We start from the raw sequence: 23,910 nt of genomic DNA, 5'->3' as shown, positions 1-23,910 counted from the left end.
TGATGTTGAACAATATTGATGTTACAGTACACCATTCTCTTATTTCTGTATGTTTTGAATCATTAAAAGAGATGGTCAGTCCAAATTGTCTGAAACCTGCTGAAAACTGATACAGCACATAGTTTCTCCACAATTACAATTATATTTGTCTTCTACCTTCTCTTCTAGCACAAACTAAGGCAGTTGAGCTTTTAAAATAGTGACTTCCATTTCTCTTCTCTGTCAGCAGTGATGGCCAAAAGGCCTAAGCTCCAAAAACACAGTGTAGGCCTCTCTTCAATCTAACCACGCTGCACTTCATCCTTAACTTTGAACAATATAGTTGCTTTCTTACAGTGTTCATTTCAGCAGTTTAACTTATAATATTGTGTGATGCGGCAAAATACGTAAAATGACTTTGGCCTAAAGGCACTACTCTCGGTAAAGGAAAACATAGTTTATGGTTACAACTGCATTCCAATAAAATGCCTTTCCAAATGCCTCTCTCATCAAATATTTGATTGTGTGATTTGGTGATGAATTTCCAGCATGCTTTTCAGCATACAGAATGCTTCTCATATCTCTGGCAAACAGATGAAAGGATTGTGAGGACTAAAGTTGCAGGAGCTAGGAGGATTACAAAAATCACTGGATTTAACACAACGCACAAAGAATCTGTTGTTTTGAAGCACAGCTGAAGCCACTGAGAAACAAACCATGATGAAAGAGAGGTAAATCAATACTGTATCTTCTCCACATTAACAATTCGTTCATTGTTGGAAGCCAGGGTCACTGAATCCTCTAGAGGGCTGGGGCTTATATGAGGGTATTCAAATTACAATAAAAAAGAATCCCAAAGACTCTATTGATAAAATCACAGCTTGCTTTTAACAGAGACTTCTGACATTGTTGAGATCATAAAGGAAACACCACCGCATTGACCCAGAATGTGAAGAATACACAGTCTTCCCAGTATAACATGATATGCCCACTGCGATTCACAGTTCAGAGCAATACACAAATAAGCATGTACTGTAAGAACAGCAATATCAAAGCTGAAAACTAGAGTAGAAAATGCAGTTCCCAAACCAAGTCCAATAAAACCAATAAAAATGAATTCATGATTAGTTGAAAAATGCTTTTAACACCCTCTCTAATGCTTACCTGTGAAAGACTGAGATCCGAGTACTCACACGGAGGGGAGGTGGGTTGAGCAGATGGGCCCCAGGCACCCAAATCACAGCTGTACGCTATATTTAGAACTCCTACTTCCCTTTCTCATTCTGATGCATATTGTAGGTCATTTCTCATTCAGATCCCGGCCCTTTGAAAAACTTTCAATCATGAATGTCATTTGCCTGCCCCCTGTACAGCCACTTCTAACAGTTGGTCTATTTGCTCATCTTTTCTGTGTATGTGTCTGTGCATATTTTTCAAAGGTAGTTGGGATACGTTTGGCAAATTGTCAAAATATGACCTTGAAAATAAAAGTTCAAAAAAATTAAAGACCAGAAGAGTCATCAAACGTCTGAAAAGCCAGCTTTGATTGGGTATTCCAAACACACATCGAACGGACATACTTCAGCCTCTAAATTAATCTGTTACCCTCCACGCGCTTCACATCTGTCTGCGCTGGGAGCAAGAGGAAACAACACAGCAAGATCAGAGGCATACTGCTCTATCAGTGATCACCACCATGAAAAAGCATGAGTGGTTACATTACTACGCACTGAATCATGGTACGAATGCTGTAGATGGTGCAAATGCCTGTTGTCAACAAATGCAAAGGCCTGCATGCTTATTTAAGCCTACCAGTCGAAAACATGTGTTCATAATTAGAATATGTACTAATCTAATTATCACAATTTGATTAGTTAGTTAATTAACCACTTCTAATTCTTAAGTATAATTAGGAATTAGAGTAAGGATTGGAAATATTGGCACTGACTGGCAATTCCTTTCTGATTAACTTGAGCAACTGTGGTTTTGTCAGCTGGGCACCTATTTTTGCACAAAGGTGTAATGTGTGGGACCAGAATATTTTGTCTACATAGTGTTGTACAGTTAAGGATGCAAAAATAAAAATTAGCCCTGATCTGTATCTGTACTGTACTGCAGCACATACCATCACACCTCTAAAGTAGTCCGTTTCCGCAACAGAACACGGGTGGTTTTCTTCCCTACATCTGAAATGCATCTATCGTCATGTTGGAACAGACTGATTCCTCACAGAACGTAACATAATGCTACAGAAATTTACATTTGTCCATTTGAATATCTCTGAACGCAGGCCTGACATGCTACCCTGTATATGCCATTCAGCAGCAAGCCAATACGCATATGTTCCTGGAGCCGCTGGTTCGTTGTCTGTGAGCTCAACTAGCCATGACAATGTCCATACATCACTAGATCACTCTGGGATGCAGGAAAATGTTGCACTTAGAGGCGCCTGACTGATATACTGATATAATGCAAGGATGACTATGTGAACCTACTCGCACTGTTGCCTGACAGCAATTAACCCCATCTAAATGTATGCTGACTGCACATGTGATGTTGACCAGTGGACAGTGAGGTTCCTGCCTCCAGAATCGCCCCCTTCTCTTATGCCTTGTGGCAGACATAGCATTTTCTATCAGTCGTAATTAGAGAAAATCACCCTGGCTTACTATATCCATAGTCATGGTTGTAGAAAAAATCTACATTTGCAATATCTACATTTGCATGTCTGAAAATTATTCTACCATACTGTATATGGTATGTTACCATGACTGAGGGTTTTTCAAGTTTTGTTAATTCATTGTCAAAATTAGACTGCTTATTTCTTACTTGTGATTATATTGACAGCTAAAATCATATGTTGCATTTCATACCCTTCAGTATGTTTAATATGACAGAGAAACATCATAATATTCCTGGGTCATTCTACACAGATGAAGTAATGAATTGTGTGACATTTATTTTATTATGTGACAGGTGCAAAAACTGTTTTAATTCTGCACTGTTCTAATTCCAAAAAACAAAACAACAAATAAGATCACAGATTGAATTTCCTTTTAAGGAGAAGCTGGTATGGCCTGATCAAATTTCAACACCCAGTCTGGGTACAGAATGACAAAAAAAAACTTTGCTTCAGATAATCAAATCATTTCTGCCATTTAGCTAGGAATACCTAAAATCTGACAGGTGAACCAAGTATTTATAGTGTTCAGTTTAATACCACCACGACCACTATTACTACTACTACTAATAATAGTTTATTACTATTATTATGGAACAGTTGGCCAAACTCTGTTGGACTTGTTACAATCCAACAGAAATTATGTTTCATTTGTGTCTTGATCTACGGTTATTTCTTATTTTGGTTTCTCCACACTCTGAAGGACTGTAACACATTAAAAGGCCCGATGAACAGGATGGATCTGTGGCATTGTGCCAGGATTTCTCAGGTCTTACTACATTCTTATCAGAACTGGGTATTTTGTTCCAGGCCGTTCATGTTGTTTGGGCCTGTTTATTCAAATGTACGCTCTAGATTTAAACTAACTCAGCCACTTATTACCTTCATGCTTCCATTATAAAAACCCTATTACATGTTTTCTCTGTACAAGTCATAATTCTATAACAACAGTCACTTTAAGTTTAGCTTCCATTTCCTAGACACTATGACATTTACAAAATATCCTCCTGTGCAGTGTCCATTACATGCTGTCGCCATTAATGTCATATAACTTGATTCAAATACATGTTACAATGTACTGTAAACAGTCTACCTACTCTATGCCAGCCTGTGTCAACTGAAGTGGATCTATCATAAGCAAGATATGGCTGGGAAGCTCCAAGTTTAAATGCAATCCGGCTCTTGGTCTTGCATAGATAAAGGAATCTATGTCTACCATTGGACATCCACAATAACAAGCTTCAGTACTGACAAATATACAAAGCAACATAAGTGTTTTCTTTTGTCTCCAGTATCACTGAAATACACATAACTGTCTACTCAAGTGACATTCTTATTAACCAGGACTTGTTAAGTGAGAAAGATGGGCGGTGTCCCAGAGGTAATTCATCTCCATGGAAGATAATCTGTGTATGTTTCTGCATAACAGGAGCAAGTCACGTATCTGTTCAAGGATATTTCATTCATTAAGCAACAGGCCAGTGAAAAGAATTCAAGACTTCATTATTTATAATTCTGTGAGGCCACAGACCCCCCTTTCCATGCTGTCTAGGTGAACCAACTAAGTCAACAGCACTTCTGTAAAATACTACTCAGTGGGTGGTTTAAACAGGTTTAAACCCCTGTTGTACCCTGGAATAAGGTCCTTTATTTACACATTAAGTTATCCTTATACATCCTTGATAAGAGTGTCCATTGAGCAAATAAGTAATTTAATGCAACAAATAATGATTTGTGATATGATTAATACATTACAGTACATTTTCTCATGTCTATTATTTTCCTATTCTGTGACTTTGACAACTGCATTGGTGAAATTTAGACAATTTAAAGGAAAATGTGTACATTTCAAGAACATTTAAATACTGGAATATACTTTATGCCACTGGACACAGGAGAATGAATAATAGTGACAAGGACAAACTGCTTAACTGAGCCTGACCTCAAAAGCAGTGATCAAATCTTGGTTTAAAAAATATATATATATATTTTACTACAAGTATAGCTGACAGAATATCATTCACAAAAAAATACTACTGCAATTTACTGAATCCTGCTTCAATCATAATCCAGCAGACAATTCTTCACTTAATTACATTACAATCAGTAATCCTTCTATTTTTCTTTATATTTCTATAGATCTTCATTTTTAAACTAAATAATATTTTATACTTTTCAACTCTGTATATTTAAAATTTAATATCAATAACGGAGTCTGTTCCTTTTCTGTATACTTTTTCTGTAGATGAATCAACTTGTGACACTTAGACAAGACAAATACAATATAAATCAATTTGGTGACAAAACCAAAAATCACATCCATATCCATTTATTTCTCACTATAATGCTACCAAACCCACCCAACCCCCTTGCACTGAACTTCCACAACTATTTAATAACACTTCCTTTTAATTTACACTTGATTGCATATGGTTCCTTATATTCATCTTATGCTTGTGTAATTTGAATTAGTTTCATGAGAATTGCAGTATACTGAAATCTTAATTTTAATGCACAGCACTGGCAATTGTAGCCTACGTACAATAAGACCTTTACAGCACTGTACAATAAAAAGACAAGCTCTCTCTCTCTCTCTCTCTCTCTTTCTCACACACACACACAGAGGGAGAGAGAGAGAGAGTAAAACTGCTGTTTATCCAAGGTGCTCTGTCATTCGAACTGGTAAGCTTTAATTGGCGCTAAATTATAGTGCGCCTAATGCACAGTACTGACACTATTCAGAGATCATGTTAAGAACCACAGACTCAAGCCAGCCATATGTACTGACAAGTAATTACACTTCTGTTATTGCACACAATCAAACATATTCTGTAATAATTAATAAAATAGTTCTTAAGCCTTCCACCCGCTATTAAGTTAGACTACCAGAGCAGCCGAAGTTAATTAAAAAAAAAAAAATCCATCCCTTCAATTAAAGTAATATCAGATCTCGAAGTTCTGGAGGCGGCGAATGCAAGAAACGTTTCCGAAAACGAAGCGCATGTCACTTAAGAACGTTTGGGAATCGAATAGTAAAAAAGGTAGAAAGCATTCAAAATTACAGTTGATTGTACAGATCCGAAATTAAGGACGTACAGATGTACGCTATTGAGGCTAGTTTTCTTTTAACAACGTTTACAGTATGACAGTATCATCAAGTATTCGGTCTGGCTTCCTACAAGCTTTTTGCGTGCGAACTGTTCTTACCTGTTGCGGAGATAACTTTTCTTTTCGAGACTCAGCGGCCCAACGAATCCATTTTCTTGAGATATAAACTCGGAAATTATTTGGAAAAAGGAGGAAATGAGAATACGTTTATTAACAGGTCGAAAAGGTCCGGTTGCTGTCAGCCGACAGTCTACTTCTTCTCACTTCTCATGATGTTGCACGAAAACTACCAGAGATTCAAGCACAGGGGAGGAGTTGAGGGTGGATTCAGTGCCGGCTCATCGAAGCGTGGGCTGTCGCACTAAAATTCTGCGCCGTGTACTTATTTTGTTTGACAGATGGTAAGCAACTTAGATTTGTTTTATCAAATGCGCACGGATTCGGGTGTTGCCTTAAGAATGAGGACGCTGTTGCACCAAAGTATTCTTAAATAAGCTAAATGAGGACCAGACTGCTTGGAAGATTGGAAGAAGTAAATAAATAACCTATGCAAGAACTCAGTTGTTTATGATTGAGTTGGAAAAGGTTCAGAGTGGAGAGTCATATTACATTAGAATGAAATCTTAACTGCATCGCCCTTCCTCATGTCCCTCATAACTGTAACGTCGCCGATACTGTTCCACTACATAAAAGGTAATATATAAAATATATTTATATTTAAGTGAACAGTATACAAACCTGTGAATAATTTTACAGGTAGTTTGTTTTAAGCACAGTGAGCCTGGCTGTTTGTTCCTCCCCTTCTCTCGGTGCAAGTGGAGTAATTAATTTTCAAACTTGGTGAACATTTGCGGGGTCGGTAAAACAGATTATTGGAACAGTGGGATCTCTGCCTGACAACTGTTTCCGTGTTTTCTGACCTTTAACTTAACTCATTTGAGAGGCAGGGAGTCTTCTCCCACAGTTCATTTCTGTTTTGGTAAACAAAAAATTCATTCCTTCATTTTTTCCATTTGCATAGGTTCGTTATAGCAAGTCATTTTCTGACTTGTCTTCAGTCGTCAAAACATGGAATGAAACACTGGAGGTACTTTTTTGTATGTCTGATGCAGTCTTATCTGCTGGCTCCCAAAAAGTCTGTTAAATGGAAACCATTATGCTTTCCATGGAAGGCAAGTATCGAAATTTGCTGCTGTACAGCAAATGTAGACATATGTTTCAATGAGCAGACAAAGTCCCAATCACATTACTATCATCTAGTCATGACACGCAAAACAGATTATTTGGAACTGGATATTGCGTTCATATATATTCATATATAGTTCAATATAACTCTTTATAATGCCGGCATTTTTACCCATCCAAAGTTTAAACATGAGTTTGGCATGTGACATAAATCCATAGTACCACAGACTTTCAAAAGTCTTGATGTATAAAGACCCTCCTTCGATATTGGTTGAGTGCATTAGAGGAAGACTCTGGTCGTCCGCATCTAAGTATGACTCATGGTAACTGTCTGCTGTCAATCAATGTGATATGCAAATCACAGCTGAGTTTACTGATAGGACAGAATCAAAGACAGTAGTATGATTGTGAACAACTGAATAAACTGCAGAGTGAAGTTCAACTGATTGGAACAACATGCAAAGATAATCTGGAAAAGAAAGCTGTTGGAAACAATAGCTTTGTTATAAATGTTTTCAGCAGCACAGTCAGCATTTTCATTGCATTATTTTAGTAGATGCACTTACAGGATTACCTAGCTCATCTCTTGTCTATGTGTCTTATCCATTGAAACAGCTAGATATTTACTGAAGCAATTCTGGTAAAACATTTTGTTTGAGTGCAGCATCAATGTTAATTCACTAATCTTGAGCCCATACTGTTACCTGACTGTTCTTCTTCATTCTTCCAGATAGAAAACACAGCAAAAGATCACATAAAAAATTCAGCCCTCATGTTGCTTCTATTGTACATTTTTAGCAAAATGCATGGTGAAAATAAATACACTAGAAGAAGAACCTTTTGATTTTATTTTGGTTTTATATTAGATGAGGTGCATTGGTGAAATCAGGCTTTAGGAATGAAGAGAGGAAATGAAAGTATGAAGGCATGCACTGGACATATCAATGCAGAGGGTTTTGCTAATTTTGCAGTCTGTTAGACACAAAATGAAATTTCTGAATGTTATTTGCACTGTTTGGCCATTGAAACATTACTGTGAAAGATTTGCTCAGTGGCAGATGCTGTGTAAATCTATTCTCATTGCTGTTTTGAGCAGGTGAATAGTGAAGCTGTAGAGTACCAATCCAGGGAAACTTTGAAGCGTTATTTATTGTTCTTAAATTGTATATGATTTCAACTATATCTGACACATATCATAACAACATGATATGGTTTACATTAGTATTTGGTTATATTTTTGATGTAGCTACAGAACATCTGGAATTGCCATAAATAAACAGAAAGGGAAAACAGTGTTAAAATCTTTTTATGATAAAAACTCAGTGCCTAGCATCATAATTGCACCAAACTACAATGAAAACAGAGTCTAATATTACTCTATGAAATCAACATTACCTTAAATCATAGTGTTCACATAGCCGCAAAAAAATGAACAATGTTAGTGTGCATGCAAAATTGTAGAGACTAAGAATGACAATGAATTTCACTGATAATGAAATTTTGGGTGGTATGCATAAATACTTTTCATTTTTATATTTTTCATTTTTACTTCCAGTAGCAGCTGGCACTGTAGTAACACTTTCATCAACTGGCTGTTTTTTGGACCACAAATTATGACTGCTACCATCATTTGAGACTTTAGGGGCCATCTTTGAGGAAATAGAAAACCAGATGGTATGACCATTTCTGTTGCATGTTTATCTTAAGACAGGAAATTTCTTAGGAAGTATTTGAACAATTTCATACTTGCACATTAATGTGAATAATTCCTCTTCAGATCTCATGAGTATTTATGAATGGTTGTAATATGTTTGTGCAAATCCCTACAGTTGTTAAATTTTTCCATTTAAAATGAAACTGTACCACTCAAAAACATGAAGTGGAGTATCTACAGTCAAAGTCATAATACAAAACTGTTTGTATCAGAACAGCGAGTGCTTTTGTCGCACAAGCTAAGAGCACATTTTCAGGGGGATTTTTCACAAATGTTAGCGGCATGATAGTAGGAATAGTAGAACCTATTGTTCTCTTCTACAGAGCTCTTCTACAGAGCTGCACTCCCAGACTAAACATATGCAAGACTCTCTAGATGTTTAACCAGCTCTCTGTATTCCCCGACTACCATGTATTAGTGACAGACACTGACCAGATTAAATACTCGAGGACCATTTGTTGGTTTTATTTAGGCTGTTCAATTTTAGAAAGATTTAATTGTCTAGCAGTTGCCTTAATGCATGACTGAGAAACCTTAAAGTCTGTCTGATAATCTGTGAGATCAACCTCACCCCTGACTACCTCTCCTGCATGAACACATGCAGTTTAGTCACTGCTGGTAAGCATCACATAACCATACTTTTTGGGGGATTTCCTACTTCTCCTCCTTATCACCACCGTTATTGTCAGTGAAATCTCGACAGAGTGCTCATGGGTCAGTTATGTGGTTAACTCATCCGGTGCTGTTCAATGTCTCAGACTCATTGACTTTCATTGTCATTTATGTATACTTTGTTAACTGTTACACTGTAAGACTCTCGCTTGGGTAACCAGAGTTAAGAAATTCATCCATGTATGGCATGTTTGCCTCAAGTCATGTACCCCAAACACAGGGGAATTAAGCTTTCATTTCTCGAGGCTGTAACTAAAACAATAAACTCTTGTCCGCCCTCAGCTGAAACGGCAGAACTGAGAAACCACCTTCACGTGTTTTCGCTGTCTAACCACAGGATGCGCTGACATGTCGTTTCAGACGTATCGATCTTGCGCCTTATCACGAGGGGATTTTCATGCGCAAAACAACTGACCTCTGAAGTGACCAATGTGCCAGATGCTGCATATTACTGCGCTCTGCAGTATCTTCATTAACATGCAGGGGGCAGCTCAGGGAAGTGCAGCGTCTCCTGCCTGAATCCATCTATTGGGCATGACACAAGACTTGTGCAACCCCCTACACGTTGCTGATAAGTGGACACATGCCTCAAAGTCATTTATATTAAGCCTCCATATTAAAGACAGATATGAAAGGCAAACTTGTTTTGTATGAATTCTTCCACAAAACATAACATTATAATTAGATCATGACATAAATATTCATACCAGTAGTCAACCTTCATGGCAGTGGTCAACCTTTATAAACATACAATTTGCACACTTCCTGTAGCATATGCAGCTTCAGCTCTGTCATAGAATAATTCACCTAAAAGGTTTGCACAGTGCTTATGCAATCCAAGGATAAAATCTGCTTAAAAGTAAGGGTGGCAGTAGAGTGAAAATCTGCATAGGTCAAGGACTTATGACATGTGTGGACACACAGTTACCATTTGCTAAAGTGAGTGGGCAGTTTGCTCACTGAGGGAACATCAGATCAAGATTATCTTGCGATTTTATGTCTTGCAAGGATTGTAAGTGTTTTACATTGAGTCAGCTCATTCCTTTTGCAGGAGCAATGTCTGTCCATAAAATGCTAAAAGAAGGTGCTGTCGACCTCAGTGAGAGGGCAATGGAAAAGGCAGCATCCACCTTGTTATTTCATGCCTCAGGACTGGAATGAAGATAATTGATTTCACTGGTGAGTGGAAACAGTGGTTGGTCCAGCTTCCACCCTGTGCCCACTGAAGCCAGTAGTGAGGGAGGTGCAGTATATAACAGGGAGCACTGTGCATTCAAACTGCTGGAGAGGACAGCTAATTCAAGTGAATATGAGTCAATGTACGTCATATACATTTGACCACTGTGTATGAGGGTCTTGCCTTTTACCAATAACAGATGTCATACATACCTTACATTTCCTATGAGCTTGTCAGAAGAGGTCATGACTTATCAGTGTGTAACGTTTTGAAGGATTTTCCTGCTTTGACAAACACCACCATGCTTATAATAAATGTGTTTCTGCACGCTTGGTACACACTCCACTTTATTATTTTAAGAGTAGAGGGAATAAACAACAACAACTTTTGTTTTTGTTATTTATTATTATTTTTAAAAAGTTATTATTATTTTTAAAGAGTGCTGTGCAATGGAAAAATGCTGACCTACTGCATTGTACCTGAAATTAGCTGTAGGAGATGCTGAATTTTTACCCCTCTACTCTGCTGGCCCAAGGCATCAGTAAATGAGATGCTAGATACTGCTTGGACTAGTAATAAGAATATTGATAACCAGGACCGGCGCTATGGGGGTGCTTCGGGGTGCATTGCACCCCCAGATGGACCTCAGTGCACCCCCAGTTGTCTCCTTATATCCCGATGTCTACATGGTATTTATGACTTTTTGTGCATCCTCATGGATTGCAAATGCACCCCTCTGTATTTTCTCCTGGCACGGAGCCTGTTGATAAAATATGCTGTTACTGTGCAGGATTCACTTGCTTTTTCCAACCAACATGTTCACCAAGTCTTATGTGTTGCAGCCAGTTGAAATCTTATGCAGTGCGAATGACCATTAATACCATCCATGCAGTGGAATGACCATCAAGTTCAAAAATAGTTTTTAAATATTTATAGTTTTTTTTTTTTTTTCACCACAGAAATGCAAATCAAAGTAAAGAGAATTCCCTTGGGCTGACAGATGTGTCCAAAGAGAAGTACAACTCTTGAAACAGACAGCTCAGAAGAGGGAAAGCAAAGAAATGCACTTCAGTCATGTCCACCACCATGTGAGAACACTACAAACAGCAGCATTTGTGTGAATAAAGCCTCTAACCACCTGTAACAATACATGTAATATGTTTACTCCCATTGATTGTAAAACATCTGTGTTATGCTACAGCTCCTTCATCAGGTGCCTGATTGGTGGAAGCTTGCTGGACTTTCATGGTAGCAGACAGGACACTGTATTTTTTTGCGAGGCAATACTGCCAGAAAGGTTGACGATTAATGCACGTCCCTAACCCACACTCCCAGCAGCTCAGGAGTTCACTCCCTGACATTCAAATCGATATCAAAACAAGACACCAGCAGGACTGGCTTTGAACTGCTATTTGCCAGGTTTTAGAGACCCACTTTCAACCAAAAGCTAATGCGCCTGAGTAATGAATTTAAGAATGTGTTACTTTCTCAGTTGTTACCAGAAAATCAGTCAGAAGGTCTCTCTGGCCTCCAGGCCATAGTTTATGGTAACTCTGGTTTGATGAGATTATTCTCCATATTAACCCTGTTTAGAATGACAGAGAGACTCATAAAGTTACTTTATTATCATTTTTAAGAACAACTAAGTGACTCAGTAGCCACAGCTAAAGTGAAATCATATTGACCATGTGTGTAAAGGGGTTGTTTCTAACCTAAAGACAATGTTTAAGACAATGTTAATGTTAAAGACAGTTATTATACTGGACTTGAGTATTTACCATTATGAATAATAAATGCATCTCCTCATTCTAATGCATCGGACCTTTTACATGGTATGTCAGGGAGCAAATGCTAGTTCAAGCCGATTACAGTAAATATTCCACATATGTATTTTTTTTTCTTACTTATTTTATCGTTTGCTTTGGTCTGTGTTCGGACAGGACACACACAAAATACTGAAGTAAAAAAATATCAAAGCTCACAAAAAAGTAACATGCTATTTTTGTTTTCTGTTTAGACTGCACTGGAACGCATACCTTTAGCCACATCAAACCCAGTAGGTTTCATATCAAGGGTGTTTTTGTAACATGTATACCTCTCTGAAATTTAACAACGATGCCACATGAAAAAAATTGTTGCAACCATCTAATGCCACTGCAGTTTTGGCAGCTGCTACTGCGAAGTGCTGGTTCAGGCTAAACGGAGTTCCCATCAGTGGTCAAAGACTGTAACTACAAGGAAAATCACACAATATCTTGGACCGATTAGCACTGTGTTGGTGTGAGGGAACTGAACTGATTTATTTTCAGGGCTGCATGTGTGCAGACCAACACAGGTCTAAAGTTGCTACACTCAACTTGGTCATCATCTAATTTCTGAGCAGAGCCCTTCATCGTGAGCAGGACGTCATTTCAATGCAATCAATTTGCAGTGTTCCACCAAGGATTCAAAACCAAGACCCTATGGTTCAGTGCTTCAACCATTCACCTTTTCATGGTACTGAGGTACAGTGCCACAGGGAGGATATGTTAAAGTCACAGCAGGACAATGAGGAGTCAGGGTCACTATATGGCAGGACTGTACCCTGTGCTCTGGGTCAAACGCAGCTGGTGATGCAAAGACTAATTGATTTTGACCCTGAGAGGTCAGTCCTCTAAGGCTTCATTACTAAGTGCTCCTCTGTTCCTGCTCTTAGACTCAGGGGTGGAAGGCCGTGATCACTCCATAAAGGTCTTTCCGGTCCTTGGGGTGCCATATGCCCTTCAAGGCACCTGTTTGCAATGTATAAAAAAATGCCCACTTACGGGGAATGTGTTCCTTATTCTACCCGCCTAAATCCCAGAGCATGGAGATGTAATTGGTTTCTCAACCTGCTGCCTCACAGTCGCCGCCACCCCAAAAAACTGGACCTGGAATCAAGGCCCTTTCTTTAGAAACCTATAAATGAGAGTGATTCTACCAGCAAACATGCAAAAAAAAACTTTTCGCTCTTTCACACAATGTCTTTTGTTACTGTAGATTAAATGTGGATTTTTTCCAATTCTCTCCCAGCAGATAGGCCGTCTCTGTGAGCTAGCAAACCATTGCAAACCATTGCAACTGTACCGCAATCAGAAACAGGGTCCACAGAATGATAAAGGAAGGCCTTTGAAATCCAAATGCCAGCTGTCTGAAAGCAATTATTCTACCTGACTGATGGTGGCCCATTTTCATTTCCTCTGTAAGTAGGTGGTTGGGGGGAAAAAAAATAAAGGTTCCCTCTCTTCAAATAAGCATTGCATCTCTTAATTAATTCTGTTGAATGCCAGAGAATGTGTATTGCAGAAATAAAAGCCGAGATGCTCACACAGCAGTGCGTGACGCATCAGCCTTGTGCCTCATAAACCGAGCAGCGCTGGGAAACAATGCTCTTTTTACTACATTAACTCTGCCACTGTAAAAAGCCTCTACATTAAAAAGGACAAACAACCTGAAGGACAATTATGGAGACGAAGAAAACATTAACCTAGGGGGTCAGCTGGAGACAGGCAGATACACAGAGAGGGTGACAGAGAAAAGGTAAAAAGTCATGTACAAATAGAGATACACACACACACACACACACACACACACACACACACAAAGACACAAACACAGACATATTATTATACTATACTATACACATACATGATATATACATGGAGAGGATGTATACCTATAGATGTGTGTGTATGTCTGTGTATTTATATATTTATATATGCACACACAGATATACATATATATATATATATATATATATATATATATATATATATATATATATATATATGTATATATATAGAGATATATATATATAATATATATAGAGAGAAAGAGAGAGAAGGAGCAAGAGCAAGAGAGAGATAGACAAGTTCCAGACATCTAATGCTCCCCAGGAAAACTCACTGTGTCACAAAACCCACTTTCATCAGCAAGACAACAGAGGGAACGACAAGTGTGCCAGTGGGGTGAGTGTGCTGCAGCCTCGGAGGAACCTCAAGGAACATCAGGGGGAGGAGGACACTGAGGCAGGCCAGTCCTGGAGAGCTGCCAGCTGACCCTGCTGGCTTCTGCTGGACCTGACCCACCTCTGCTGATCAGACAACAGCACGGTGCGTGTGAACGAGCTCTACATGAGAAAATCTGGCAGGATGCTTTCCCTCCGCACAGCTTTACCCGGGCCTCCTCCCAGCCCAGTGCAAGTCTGCCTGACCTCGAGACTGTGGCTGATTTGAAATTCAAACAGATAGCACTGTAGCCTTTCGCCTAATTGGACGGACTGGGACGCCGGATCAGCATGCTCTGAGGCTGGTGTTTTGGAACTTAGTTCGAACATTCCTGTTTTCTAGCATTTCCCACTAAGCTGCCCCATAAGATAGGTCTGTTATTTAATGCATTGCACGCCTCAGAGGTCAAATTTTAATGGCTGGAATCAATTTCATCTGCCAGGGGATTGCACAGCATCAATCTTATGCAAACCTTGAAAGATTTCCTTTTTTCAAAGTGGACAGCTCCTCAGAAAGACAGTAGCAATTTGATTTGGCATTCTTGCGGTGATATTTTTCAGCAAATGATTTGGTGTGTTTTTGGAAGTCAGTAGAAAGGCATCAATCCCTTTTGTACTGTCCGGCATAAAACTTTCCCAAAGCTTTTGCATCAGTAAACAGCTTGTATGCAAGGGACCCCAAATGTATCTGCTATTTTTCATTAGTATTCCCTCACACATAGTGCTGTGCTCTTCCCCATGCATTGCTTGTATTGATCTGAACTGCAAATGACAAACAAGAGTAGATTAGTGGTGTCTACTGGACATTCCCACATGCCTGATTTACCTTCATGCTAAAATCTTAATTAGATAGTACACGGCTTCCAAGCGGGTCAGCTGGCAGGGAGCTTGTCTTGAGTGATAAATTGCTTCATGGAAAACATGAGAAAAATTCAGATTTCTGGGTCTGGGTCTGTTCATGAAGGGGAAAAAGGGTGTCAGATCTGACAATACGCTCAGTGCGTGCATTTTGGGCAGCGAGAGGAGTGCCAGGTCTGCCACCATGCCTAGACAGTGTTCTTTAGGGGGATGAGAGGAGCATGCTTATTATATCAATGGTCCTGAAGCAGCTTTTGCAGATGCGAGGTCATTACCATGTAGACGCAGCTGCCCAGACAGCCAACACAGAGAGTCCCAGTGGCCATCTGTGGGAATTGGTGAAATATTCAGGTTAAATCTGCAACCCTGAAACCATGCAGCAAAGAAGCCACACAGAGAGAAATACACACATATACGCACAGACACACAAACCCACACACACACATATATATATATATATATATATATATATATATATATATATATATATATATATATATATATATATGTATATATATAATACACATGCACCCCTGTACAGTCATGCATACATACAAGCACACACAATCTACACAAACAAACACATTCATACACATATACCTGCATATATCTCTTCTCTATGCCTCACATGCAGTATCTGCACATTTTTTATGGAAGACACATAGGGTGACTCAGTTAAACCACTACACATTTTTTGCTACTAAGTTTTTAATTTCAGCTTGAAAATTTAGTTGATGTTGCAACTCAAAATGTTGTCAATATCGAAGATATTTATCAAATGAATCAAATCTCCATAGTGGTTAGAGAGTTGCAGTGATACATTGGATTGCCTTATAATGTCTGTAGACTGGTAGGCCTTTTTTATGCCAGAATTGGCGTTTTTTGGCTTTAAACCTAAGATGTCTAAAACCCTAAAACCTAAAATGTCAAAATCTGTAGATGTTTCTTTCATTTCATTCCCTTCATTTCTCCAGGTTCAAGGCTACACCCAATTTTGCTGCCAAACAATATGCCATCACTTTTGCCAGCAGTCACTCAGTAAAAGGCACAGATGGGTCACAGTCACACACCAGTCACAGTTTCTTCATATGAGCTCAACTGATAAATTATGCTGCTGGCCACACATATATTCCTCATGCAAGGTGTTATAGGTGTGTGCAAACTGCTGGTCATAGCTGTAAGTCTCTTACCATGACCAGTCACTCTCAACATAACAGAGGATTCTGTTGTCTTTGTATGAATTATTTTATATCCAAATATAAAATATAAAGCATAAGGTAGCTTTAAATTTTATATTTGGATTTATCAACTTCACTACTATACAACAAAATTACATTACACAAATTACACCACCACACAAATAGATTTATAGTAAACATCCAGGGAAATGTACAACCACAGTAAAAATGACAAATACAAAGCCAATATCCAGTACTCATTACCACACAGAGATTCATGGTGCTATCATTACAGGATTGCAAACTTGTATGGATCAATGAGTTATAAATAGCAGACAATGGATTAAACTGAACACCATTTTTTTTCAGTTGGGTTTGCAAACACATTGGAACTACATGGATGCCACCTGCTCCAAAAGCTTGCCAAAGCACAAGAAGCGGTAACCTCAGCTTCATTCCTGATGCCATTAACTTTCCCAATGTAGACTTCAAGAGATACATGCTAGGACATGAAGAAAAAATCAATTAAGCTTTGGTATTAATAAATAAACTAGGCCTTTATATGTGGCAGTGTAGCATATAAGGAGCAGGGCTTGTAACCAAAAGGTTGCTGGTTCACTTCCCTGATTGGGCACTGCCGCTGTACCCATGATCAAGGTACTTAACCCAGTGTTGCCTCAGTAAATACCCAGCTCTAAAATGGATAACATGTAACTAAATACTTTCCCTGGGGTCTTAAAACAATTGAACTGATTTCTGATCTGAATTAATCTCATGTTCATATTAGATACTGTTGTTGAATAATTCCTGTGCAAATTCTAAGTGATCTTCAGACTCCAGCCCTTAAACGAGCTGTAACATTTTGCTAAAGTCTGATGAACTTGACAGTTCCCGAACACAAGTCAGGAAAGTATTCAAAAGTAGCAGTCAAAAGAACACGAGTTAGGAAAGACTGTGAAAAGGAGGGTATGAAAGGATGCCACAAGTTTAAAATGAAAGCAAATAAAGTAGCGGCTGACTGTGTTAATATAGCCCCAGGCAGCCCAGCTTTATCATCACAAGGCAGCCCATTTTAAGTAAGGTGATTTCCTGCTTGAGGGCACCAAAATAAAATAGTATTCTCGGTGACTTGCATGCCTGCTCTAATCGCTGCATGTTTCATATGGTCTACCTATATTTGTATTTCACTATAAAGTGCAAGATGCTGTACCGTATAATGAAATATGCCCCCTGGAGGACATGAAACTTTGAAAAATAATTGATTTTTTCTTATCTGTTATGATTATGATTATTATTACTGCCAGTATTATTAGCATTATTCTGATTATCAAGGCAAAGCTGTAATGCTACTACCACTACTAATAATACTAACAGTGCCACTACTGCTACTGCTACTACTACCACCAATAATAATAATAATAATAAAATAATAATAATAATGATAATAATAATAATAATAGATACAAAATCAGTTTATTTGAGAAAGCAGAATTTTTTTACAGATGATAAGACAGAGTTAGCATATGTATCAAGAAAGAAAACAATTTACATTGTTATGTTTTTCCCCTCCCCTTCCTCTTTGCACCTTAGCCTCTGCAGAGATCACACTTGACCTCTGGCCCTCAGGCATGTGCTTTGCAGGCCCAATAAGGTGATAAGTATCACATGTGTACACACATGTGTTATTCTGTGTTTGTGTGTGTGTGTGTGTGTGTGTGTGTGTGTGTGTGTCTGCGTGTGCCTGCGTGGGTATGAATAGGATGTTGGCCTATTTGTAGTGGTGATGTTAGGTTTTGTTTTGTGTTTTATTGTTTCCTCCATCTGCCCAGGGACTGCAGATGGAAATTAGCTAGTAGCTAAATCTGGCACAAAGCATCTTTCCTCTTTTTTGAGATTGATGTATTTTGTACATGGTCCCTGACATAAATAAATTTAATAAATAAATAAATGAAACATCACAGTTTGTCGCTACCACAGTCTGCTTATTGCCAAACAGAATAAACCTAAGAAGCTCAGCCTATGGGTAGACAAACTCTTGATGTCTGACAGAGCGAGTAGAACATGCATGTGGAAATCTCAAGTTATGGCAAAAAAAAAAGACTGATCCAGACCACTGCAGGGAGACCTTTAATTTATCCCCAGGAACTCATACATCTTTTCAATAAAAAAAAAAAAACATCATCTCATTGTGAACTCGGATGATGTGGACAACATGTCCCTTACTAGTCCGATCTGTCAAATTGACAGGGTGTTATTTTGTGAAACTCAATATCCGGTTGATGTTCTTGTCCTAATTGAAATGATATTACATTTGAAGGTGGATCCTGGATAAACAATAAAGCATTATATGTCTTCCTCAAGCTGCTCAAGCTCAGCCAGCTCGGCTGAGGAAAACAAATCCCCTGAATGCCTAAACTCTTGCCTACATGATATACAGACGTCACCCTGGTGCTTCAGATAGCATACTTGCTCTACCTGTCATGTGCAGTGTGAAAATTAATCCAAGGAAGGTTTATGGCTTTGAGCCAAACATCATCAGAAATCTGACAGACAGTTTCATCCCTAGCAAGGCTTGTTTTAATTAACCTTAAACCTTAATTACTGAGGCCATTATTTTGGATAACAAGTAATGTCAGGTGTGATTAAATTAGGTGCTTACTTAAAGTTTCCCATAAAACCAGAAGTTTATGACTCCCAGGCTGGGATGGCTTCCTGTGATGGCAATGAATGAATTTCATTTACATTAAAAGCAATGACTAATTGTATATTAATTTTGATGAAGTTTGCCAATAACTTTTCTGCGGTTCAAGATGTTTATTCAATGAAAATAAAACGTCTGGTGTTCAGATTAACAATATTCACGTTATCATTCAAGACACTCTAAACCTGTGGCCAGGGTGAAACTATTCTGTTACATCAGTTTATTTAGTGTCTTGTCCATGACATTATGTGTCCAATTCACAATATACATTCTCACCATAAATATAAGAAATACCTTAGCAGCTCCTTCATAGCTGCATTCAAACAGGAATGTGGGGATTCCAACATGGAGGATTCTCTTGTCCAGAGCTGACCAGCTCTGATGTCCATTTTTGTGTAAACCTGAAGTGTCTATTGACACATCTGAGTGGTACGTCAGGCCGCCAGGACCAAATGCATGTTATTTTCAGACAACCCAAGGCCTTAGCTGAAGTAGGGACACAGACATCAACTCGCCTTTCCTTCGTATGCCTTCAGTTTGTCATGGCAGATAGATTAAAGGGTTGGAAATAACGACTGGCGCTAACCAGAGCAAACTCAATTTATTCTGCAGAGGTGCAGCTGTGTCCGTCTGGGATGTGAGCTCAGAACCCGCTTCCTGCACATCTGAAGGAGGAATTGTCCAACAGTGAATTCGCCAGTCCAGATCAGCGCTGCAAACGGAGGTGTAGCAAAGCTGAAAGTAGTAGCTGGTGAGTCTTGCATGAAGCCGTTATGGTAGCATGTAGCAAAACGGTTTTAGCTGTGACGTAATTCCTTCAGAATTGGTTAGCTAGCGTTGTTGTCTGTGGAGCTAGGGGCAAATTGCCTTTAGCTCAGCTCGTAACAACATTTGTGATTGATGATTAGAGTTAGTTGTGCAATGACAACATGGTTTCGGATCTCAACCATGGAGCTGCGGACCTATTTTATGTTTGTCTCATAGGTTTTCATATCACTGCACAAAGTACGGGTATATAACATGCACACTGCACGTGCATTGAGCTTATTGCAAGAATAACCTGTCTATTTTTTAAAAACAAGTCACTCATTTGAGATAACCATTAATGAATGGAATAACAATGAAATTAAGAGACTGCATCTGAAATAAGAAGGTTAAGGCACATTTAGCCCTAATATGGGGGTCAATCAGTGCCACCTTCATGATGTTCTGCATAATGAACCTATTAAGTGGCTTCTCATATAAGTCGGAAACCTCAGAGCTGAAAATAGTTCTCTACAAAAGATGGTACCTGAAGAAAAATGCACTGTGTAGCAAAAAAAAAAAAACAGCATGACACCTATACATCATGCAGGCAAGAGTTAAGCCATTATCAAATTTCTTTCACCTAGCCATTGTGTAAACAGCTTGAGAGAGACAGACAATGCTGTTTCATCACTGTTCCAATCTGTGTTCCACCCTCGCAAGTAAGAGCATTTAAATTAGGATAAGAACATCAACTCGGATGCTGATTTCCGCAAAGCATTGACTTGTCACTTTGACAAAATGGATGAATAGGAGATGTAACATCCATATCCTGTGAATACATTTGCTTTCTAAATCAGGGTGGATGGTGTTTGAATTAAGGCAAATGGCCACAAGCTGAAGGCAGTGTGGGGGGAGAGGCATAGTGCTGTACATCTGTTAGTTTTATGCTGACATTCCTTATCCATGTGTGGCTGTGCCTTGATGTGTTTGACGGACACCCCCTTTGACTGCTGGCAGCGTTGTGGTCAAAAGCAAGTCATACAACTTGACCTTGATGAGGGATGTTATTTAATGCTGGCATCTTACACTGCGGGGTTGTTTTAAGCAAGACCTGTGACGTAAACTCTTGACCCAGTGATGACGTCTGCTTTGGAGAGCCTGCTTTTTCCCGGTATTGCCAAATCTAAAGATCTAAAAGTCAAAGTTGGGTTGTACTCCAAGGGCTGCTAGGGATGGGTGCTCTGGGAAGAAAAACACATAACAATAGTGTTGGCAGCACTGCCTCTGTCTGTGCATAGCCCTCACCTGAAACCATAGCACAAACAGTAATGGCCAAAGCTGTCTGCATATGTGGCACATCCTGAATCCTAAACCTCACAGCCTGCTGTTTCCTCACGAGCCATGTCGACCTTCTGATGTTTGTCAGCCTCACAAAAATTCGTTGTGATTGACCACTCATCATCTTAAATGCTTCTCCATCATCCGACCACCATTGAGACTAGCGGTATCAAATTGCCACAGTGTATTCACACATGGTTTATAGTTCTAACAGTCACTGTTGTCCTGGTTAGGAATGCCGGTCGCTTGCCCACGGTTGTCAGGGTGGCTTAGCAGAAGATCCATCAACCCAGCCCTCAAGCAGCAGGGCAAGAAGCATGAAGCAACTTCTTCGCAAACTTGAGTGCAGTTCACATTACATACTGAAGAGGGCACTGCGGACCTTTTTTTCTTCCTTACAATCATTCCACACCCTGCTCTAGCGGTTTGCTGCCTTTGCTTTCCGGGCCCGTCTGACTACTTTAGAAAGGCTTTGGTTTCGAGGGAGAGTGCTGAAGCAGATGAGGCACATATTGTGATTGCGTGTTTTCCCTCAGTAGGCCCCTTTACACAGGTGTGTGTGTGTTTGAAAGTATCCAGAAGATTGCATTTGCATCAAGGCGTTGTTGACAGAAAATGGATTGCATTACGAGCTGACAAGGCTGCCGTATAATGAAAGTGACACAGATGCACTCGCCTGCGAATTTGAAAATGACACACTTGTAATTCTTCAAAAATTCAAAAGATGTTCTTTTCATTATTTTTCCCCCACTTGTCTTCATTTCATCAAATGAAACAATAGTTAAAATGGAACTCACAAATCATATGTAAATTATACGTATATACTCATAACAATACCATGTTTTGTTGTGAATTACATTGTATGATCAATAAAACACATTACCTGAACACTGAATAGTGGTGTCAGACTGTAGTGAAATGAAATGAATAATGTGAAGTGTTACCACGTTACTGAAAGCTTAAATAATAAAAATAATTAAAATAGCTTTGTTTTGCTGCTGTTCATTGAGAAACATACAAGTATAGCTGACATGTCAAAAACTGAACTAATGTAGAATTCCACCATAACATTATGTCAAGGATACTGGTGTTGTGCGTAATAACCAGCATAGCATTATTCTCTTTGTCCAAAATAGTTGTGTCATGCATAATAAGTAAGTGCCATGAATATAATGAACCTTTTGTGTTGGTAATACATGCTGCTATTCTTATTTTGTTTTTGTTTTTTTCTGATTTGTAACTATACTGTAACTCTGTAACAAGTCATCTACTCTGTATCATTCATAACTATGTATCTAATATTGTATAACATTGTATGGCCTATTGTTTCTATTGTGTCACTCGAGCGGTTTTTTTAATCGAACAGTTCTGTAAACAGGAAGGGATCCATTTGATTGCTGTACTTTGAATAGATCACTGAAATGAATTCAGCTTTTTGTATTTGATTTATGCCACATTTTACACAACATAAACTGTTCCCGTGAGAAAGATTGTGTTTAAAAATACAAAGCAACCCTACCTTGTTTTTATCTTTGAGCAACAGCTTTAAGTAAATGTTTGATTCATCATTTCTTCCTTATCACTTCACATCATTCATTTCATTTCAGTGAAAAATGCCCATGATTGTGCGTAAAAAAAATTCTGCACGTGACCATCATCTGTTGAGTGTGGAACACAAACACATCACCAGCACAGGGAACTGAACAATGAAGTCTGGTGCACATGGGCTTGAAAAAAAAAACAAAACACATAAATAAATAAACGACACAGAGCAAAGACACCTAGTAGGTCTGCAGGAGGGCCGAAAAAAGGACGGCAGATATGTGCGTGTGTATGTGTGTGCAGGTATGCTTGTCTGTATATGAGTGTGTTTGTGTGTGTTTGTGTGGAGAGTGACCGTACATATATGTATGCTTGGCTGTACAGTGGTGCGTGTGTGTACATGTACATGAGTGAGTGAGAGTGTACATATGAATATGTATGTGTGTGTGACTGAGCACACAAACAAGTATATGTGACTGCAAGTGTAAGTGTGTATATGTGTGTGAATGAGTGAGTGAATGCGCGTGTGTGTGTGTGTGTGTGTGTGTGGGTGCGAGTGAAAGGGAGAGAGTGCATGTGTTTGTGTGGCTTGGGGTTTTGTGGAGGGTCCTTCTTATTTTACCTTTGGTATGAGTTTTATTGTCCTTCATTTCCAGCGATTTCCTGCTTTAGCTGGAGCAGGAAAGTTTGCCTGTGTCTGTTCTCTGTTTTTACGAATCACAGGAAATGTTGGCAAGAAACAGATGGCTAACCTCACCGATCACAATACATAGCAGTTGGCAGGCTTGAGAGAGGAACCACCAGTGGGGTTTGCTCATAGACCTAGCAGCTGGCAGCTGAGTTTTCCCTTTTTAAAACCATTACTATTATTTTTAACGCTGAAACAGTAATCAGTTGTAATTTAGGATTATTTCAAGTGAGTTGTATCACTAAATGATACTACCTTTGAATGACTTTCAAAATTTGACTACTTTTACATTTTTAGAATGCCGGGATGTGTCAGAATC

General features: G+C 38.9%; 1 protein-coding gene across 1 annotated transcript in view; it reads right to left on the bottom strand.

The window, feature by feature from the left end:
• card11 (caspase recruitment domain family, member 11) overlaps positions 1-6,040 on the bottom strand; it is a 28,666-nt gene extending 22,626 nt beyond the window's left edge. Inside the window, exon 1 of the mRNA XM_036553614.1 lies at positions 5,867-6,040. The gene's annotated coding sequence lies outside the window, so the exon portion shown is untranslated. The remainder of the gene's footprint in view (positions 1-5,866) is intronic.
• Positions 6,041-23,910: the final 17,870 nt, after the last annotated feature.

The sequence above is a fragment of the Megalops cyprinoides genome, chromosome 19 (genome assembly GCF_013368585.1).
Source record: "Megalops cyprinoides isolate fMegCyp1 chromosome 19, fMegCyp1.pri, whole genome shotgun sequence".
Lineage (NCBI taxonomy): Eukaryota > Metazoa > Chordata > Actinopteri > Elopiformes > Megalopidae > Megalops > Megalops cyprinoides.
The sequence above is the reverse complement of the archived record's forward strand: the minus strand, read 5'-3'. Positions and strand labels throughout refer to the sequence as shown.